The sequence below is a fragment of the Liolophura sinensis genome, chromosome 8 (assembly GCF_032854445.1).
Source record: "Liolophura sinensis isolate JHLJ2023 chromosome 8, CUHK_Ljap_v2, whole genome shotgun sequence".
Lineage (NCBI taxonomy): Eukaryota > Metazoa > Mollusca > Polyplacophora > Chitonida > Chitonidae > Liolophura > Liolophura sinensis.
This window is the reverse complement of record NC_088302.1, coordinates 27236405-27243296: the sequence shown is the minus strand read 5'-3', so window position 1 is coordinate 27243296 and position 6892 is coordinate 27236405.

Sequence of the window (6892 nt, the reverse complement as noted above, 5' to 3'; positions counted from 1 at the left end):
AGAGTTATGTATAACCGAATTATTCTCACAGTGATAACTAAAAGTCTCTAGTTATCGTCACGGCCGAGACGGTGTCCAAAAGAAAATTCATGTCAAGTAAGTCGGCGGAACGAAAAGACCACCTGCCAAAACTTAGATGCCATTTTAACAGTTTCATTCCAAGGTGAACAGAAATTTTTTCTATCATTACCATCTGGCCACCTGCTTGACGCGTGAACTCGTCTGTGCTTGTTCTATTCATTCCTTCAAGAGTCTCCTTTACAACAGAGTAGTTTTGTAACACAGAATCTAGCGACCCTGTCATGACTGTCTATCCTGTAGGGCAGACTTCTCTCCGGTTCAGATTCTCAGCTGTATGGAGCGGGATGTCCTCCAAAAATTCCATTATGCTATTTGCTGCTATGCTTTATGGCAAAATGCCTGATGCCCCGTGCTTAGTGTGATTCATTCTTCATGTGCTTTATACTTCGTGCGGAAATGCATGTGGCCTTGTGTCACCTGGATACCAAATGTGATACCTTGTGATACATGCTTGTTTTAGGTAAACTAATTCTAAAATGCTCCCTTCTTCGTACTCTGAGGGTGAGCATTTGGTTCTCTACTATGAAAATACGATGGAGCCGGAAATGATGTCAAAAAGCAACAAGGAGGGCTGTCAAACAACTACTTCATCCTGGACTAGTAGCTAGAGATATAGTTTGATCTGCTATATTCATGGCTGTTCAAATTTGAGTTCTACATCATAATGATTCAGACCGACACCGATAGCACAGTTTGTAGAGCGTCCGCTTCGGAAGGTAGACCCAGGGTCAATCCTGGGTCGAGTCACACCTAAGACCGTGAAAAGGAAGGTAACTTCCTGGCTTGGCGTTCAGCATGAAGTGGGGTAGTGCAACGACTGGTTGAACCGTATCAGTATAACGAATCGGTTTACCTGGCTTCGGTAAAATAAAAGAGCAGTGTAAATCCGTCCTGCAACATGGACGCACATTGCATGCTCTGTCGTTGTATCACTGGAAATGTTAAGTACGACGTTAACCCCCAAGCACTCACATAATGATTCAGCAGCAGTCAACAACATTTAAAAAAATGTTCGTAACATCCTTTTGAGGTAATTACATTGCACATCTTTGCAAACCCATTCGAAAAGTACTAGCTAAATGTTTATTTCAGGCAAGTATTTGTACTTCAAGTTAATTTTGGGGCGATTGTAGATATTTACAACATGGTCGACCCGATTGTAATTTCTGATTGTGAGTTACTACTGCCGTAGCTTACAATAAGAGGGTGTCGATTGTAAGCTATGGCTATACGAACGAGATCTTGGTGATTTACAGTCAACTTAGGCCTACGATCCCTTTGTACAAGCCTTTGGTAACACCTGAGAGGAAATATGGCATCGCTATCAGGAAGTACTTGTCATTGTCCAAACTGTTGAGCCTCTTCTAACAGTCCATCAACGGAGCGGTTCCTTCTGAAATCTCAGCCTGTTTCAGTGACCTGTATGGAAACGACATTGACACCAATAAGCTGCCCGTTCTGTTGTAGATGCTGTCATAGCTTTTTGTTGCCAGAAGAAAGATGAAGTATTTTTCACGCCTGAAACAGTTACAAGGATAACCGCTTTAGCAGAGCTTCTGACAATGACCTGAAAGGGTCAGGGACATGTTTAACTACTTTACATTACCAATAATGTCCGCTAGGTACTACAGAACGATCCTTCTCTGCCCTCAGAAGAATTCACTCCTACCTGGGAAATATTCAGATACAGGAAAGACAGAACAATGTTCTTCTGCATGCGCACAAGCATCTCTGACAGAAGTGGCAAGGCGCCATGAGTCGTCAAATTCTCGTACAGAGCTATTTTTCGAAACATTTTAAAGTGTTTGGAAGTACTTTAACTGATAACCAACTAAATGTACCGACTGCGGCTTTTTAGTACCGGCAAACCCTTTATAATTATTAAGGCTGTAGTACATCACGAAAGCTCCATAACTGTTAAAAATACATCTCGAAAAAAATGCAGATATCCTTGTATATGATAAATAAAATACCGCTGGAACTTTATCTTATCTGTTCTTAGGTTGGCCAAACCAAAAATAGTCGATGGCAATAACATAAATTGACCAAAAAAGGGACGTTTTCAGGATCTCCTCTACTGCGCGCGCCATGTGGTTAACTCACAAACTGCTATGGTATAGGCTCAAAAAATGTAATTATTTTTGATGTACAGCCGTGATTGCCATGGACCCTTTGGGTGCTGCGAGTCTCACAAACAGGTTAGTTAATTACATAGACCACCCGGTTGACGTTGATTTATGCCAGAGAAGATTTAATGCTCGTGTGAACAGCGGTAAATGTTCCATACCGCCATTGCGACCCATTTAGGCCTGTTTCTCCTTAATTCACGCAAATGAGTTGGTCAATAAGGGTTATACCACTCCTCAACCAACATGTCTTGGGCAAAAAGTCAGGTGAATAACATTAGCCGACGGCTTCGTGGTTGTCTTTACAATCTTTTTATTTCATTCCGTTAATTCCATGAAGTCGCTTTTGTGGCCTACTCGCAAATATCACGACGTCGTTATTTTACACGAACAGCTTTTGTTTTCGTGCGCGGCGCATGTGCACCTGTGGTTGACCTTTCGTGCAACGGTACATTAACTCCCTCACAAAACTTCAATTTCTTTTAACACAACTGGCACTTCATACTTCTACTTCATTCTACAATAAGTTTTCTATACTATCTCCCTTGTCCTGAAACGCAGATTACAGCCAGCCAGCCAGCCAGCCAGCCGTAACCGTAGTGTCAGGAATTCCACCGAAAACCCTGAGGTAAGCATCTGAATTCCTTTAATACTGCGTCAGTAAACGTGCGGTAGAGGTTGAAACAAACGTAAATACTTTGTTCAGGTGACATAGAATAAATGATGGTTAGATATCAAGATAGTGAGGGTCAAGAAAACAAAGGGTCGAGGGAGACTACTTTGGTGAGCAAACATCTGTCCTTATCCTTACTTTGCGGAGTTACTTCCGTTGAATTAAATTTTTGGGTAACATTTTGTTACAATCGATCTATATGATCAGCTTCTTAAATTATACATAAACCAAAGGTTAAACTCACTTCAAAACTGAGAGAAAAACCCTATTTGTACTTTTGTTACAAACAGAGGGCAAGAAGCCTCTTTAACAAGTTTACGGGGGAATGTTCGTATGCAGAATTCTACACGTGTTGTTGTTGTAATTTCGAAAAAACTATAAAGTCATAGTAAATCAATAAACATAGTTTAGCGAACGAGACAAAGTCGTTTGTCTCGTTGTGTCCATGTCATTTATCAAGTTTTCGCTGTGTTACTGTAAGAGAGTGGTACTCGATATTTTCTCTTTTAATTATCCGGAATCACAGCTACTTACTTCTACTTGGAGTTATGCCTAGGATTGCTGTAGATGTTTATCCAGCACAGAATTATGGGTCAATCACGCTATCCCATCCGGCAGATTGCCGATGTCGGCCATGTTTGTTAAATCCACAACGAGGTAGATTTACCTCGACTACTTTGATGAAGTGTGGTAAACGACTGAGATAGCCTTTCGCATTTTATTGTTCACATGTTAAATTAATTATCTGAAATGGGAAGAAAGATAATCTCGCGAGTGAAATTACCTTTTGTAAAGGCATTTCTGGTAACAGGATAAATACCACAGTTGTGACCGAACAGAGCTAGTTGTGTCATGAGTGTTGATGGGTTGATTTTCAGCTACTAGAGGGCGCCGATGTTCGGAGCCCACCAAGTATGAATTGGGCTGCAGACGGAAGATCGGCACTCGGGACTTCGCCTGAGTCAACTGCTCAACCGAAGCTGCGAGTATGGAACTTTTCCCCGTAGAGAAGACTCGGGGTGCTATCGGTAGGCCTACATTATAATCGGGGTGTTACCCGGACGTTATTCTCGGGGTAGACGATTGACTGTCCTTACCAGTAACGTAGTTGAGGTTCCATAGAATATATCCAGAAGTTTGCCTAAAATCCCGGATATGGTTGACGTTCCTGGATATATCCAGAAATTTGCCTAAGATTCCGGATATGGTTGACGGATATATCCAGAAGTTTGCCTAAAATACCGGATATGGCTGACGTTTCTGGATATGTCCAGAAGTTTGCTTAAAATCCCGGATATGGTAGACGTTTCTGGATATATACGGAAATTTGGCTAAAATCCCGAATATGGTTAATATTTTTGGATATATCCAGAAATTTGCCTAAAGTCCCGGAGTACACAATCGACTGAACATGTTCACTGTACAAACAGATTGGATAGAAATTAACTGGATATGAATGACATGAGCAAGCGGACGTGCACATGGACGGGGTCCAGATACACGGTTTAAAAAGACGGGAAAATTATTGTCATTTACCAGAAGTCACACATATTACGAGTTGCTCTGCTGTACATTACCCGGATTATACATTATAAATGGAGTTATAATTGGACCTACATCTGGTGTCTGTTCATTGCTCCATTCCGGTTATAGGAACTGGTGATGCCAGAAGTGAATTATACAGTATTTCACGATTTGTCATAATCGTCACCTCGACCCGGTCAACCTTATATATTCCATCTACTGAAACATATACTTGGAGTATAGGTTGACCTAGCTCTGAGATCGGTTAGACATCTTCACAGCTGAGCTTCCACATTATCTCTGAAAGCTAACCTGGAAAGCATGAAACAGATTTCAGGTTTAAGGTTGACCGTAACAATATACAAAACACAGTTCAGTTATTAATTGGGGTTAAAATGTCATGGTTTGTGTCAGTAACCTACACTGTTGTTAGCCCCAGGCTCGACGGGAGCGGAAACATCGGTTCAGCCTACAAGCCGGTCCGAGATCTGGTCTGGGCATTGTTGATAAACGGTAATGGGTATCGACTCAAAACCGATATAGATCGCATGCTATTGATTTTCTCTATTCAGCGGCTATAATATGTCAAGACTGAATCAACATGGCACAAATCAGAGATCTCCGCTCGATTGCCGGCTCAAAAGGGGGGAAGTAGTTCAAAGCAAAAGCATTTGGGGTTGGACATAATGATAAGCAACTTCTGCCTGCTAAATACTTCTCTTGATTGAGTTCTGGGAGCTTTAAGAGATGCTCTCAAGTCAAAAATCCCAAAATCCCATAAATCTTTCAATGATTACCGTAACTTCTCCCATAAATCATTCAAAAATTCTGAAACCAGCTACCATGCGCAAAGTAATGTCCAAATTGAAACCATTTGCTTAATCACTAGTAATCCACGTGAAAAGAAAGTGACACAGTCCCTCAGCCAATAAATAATTTAAAACTCAACAACCCAATTGTGTTGATTACACCGACAAAATTCTTCAACGAAAAGGCATCCCATTAATATTTGGGTTACCATCTTGTTTAGATTACACTACAGTTTACAAAAGGAATTATTCATCATAGACACAGATGTCAACGAGGTCCCTTGTTACGTGAATGTCAGGACGCTTGCTTTAAACAGAACATGTGATACACACTATTACAACACTGAATCCTTTGTTTTATACACATTTATACAAAAGTTGGTAACTGTACAGAACTCTCAATATTATCCTTGAACATCTTCTCTATTTCATCAGCTTTACCAACGCCATCAATCAACTGGTGGGCTACAATTGTAGCACCATTTAACAAAAATCTCCTGCTGTAGTATTCTGCCATTTTACAACTAGACCAACCAACGCGTTTTATGTTGTCGTCACACCTATAGCGAACGTCAGAGCACAAACCGCCCGTAAACTGTGGTGAGTTTCACCCTCATAAATTCCTAAAACTGCCAAATATGTTCCTAACCTGTTATGGATAACTGAATAGGTAATGGGCTGGCAAAAAACACGCCCATTTTCCGATATACGTCTAAAGAGGAAATCTACTTCCCCAGACTTTCTGACATACTTATCAAGGACGACAACTAGTCTGGTAATCTCCTGTGTTAAAAATCAAGGATACATCGCTGGAATTTCAAACTATCTGTGAGCATGCAGACGTGTATCCTTCACCTCATCGCCGAACGACGACGGCAATCGACGGTAGAGAGTTGATAGTTTCAGATATCATCTCTTTCCCCTTTCTTAAATACTGTGACATGAGAGAGTTTCCGTGAAGTCGGTAATACTCCAGATTGCAGAGAAAACTATAAAAGTTTAGTCAGAGATGGGGCAATATTTCAGCACTGTATTTGAGAATAGAGTTACTTGTACAATCACAACCAGACGCTTTTCTTGTGCTTAAATTTTTAAATAAATAAGTTATCTCCTTTTCATAGGTTTGTATGCAATGAAGTCGTGAGTTTGTAACGCATGTAATAGGGGGAAGATCTGGGAATGTTTGCGGTAGAATGGAATGGAAGGCAAAGGAGCTGCAGAATTCATTAGCTTTGTCGGTGTTTTTCGACACATTTTTACCGTTAAGATTAAAAGGAGAAATTGGGGGCTTTGCTTTTAGGGCCTAATAAAGATTTCATCACTGACCAATACGTTTTTATTTATCTAGTTGGGGGTTGGATAATTTAAGTTTTAAATTTTCGGAGTAACGCAATATTGTTTTACGTTTAGCAGTATTATAGCTTCACGTCTGGCAATATACAGGGTGTCCCAGAAGTCGAGCACCATTTAGGTTGAGGTTGAATGCTTGAGCTACAGAGCGGTGTGTTGCCCCATCTCTTCCAAACATAAACACCAATTCAACTTTTCTTGCACTGTTAGTTTATTAGCCATAACTAACTGTGAAAGAGGGAAAAAAATCGGGTAGCTTCATGAAAGCCTGCGGGACTTGAAGGCAAAGCTGTCGGGTAGCCCCATGAAAGCGTGCAAGACTTGAAGGC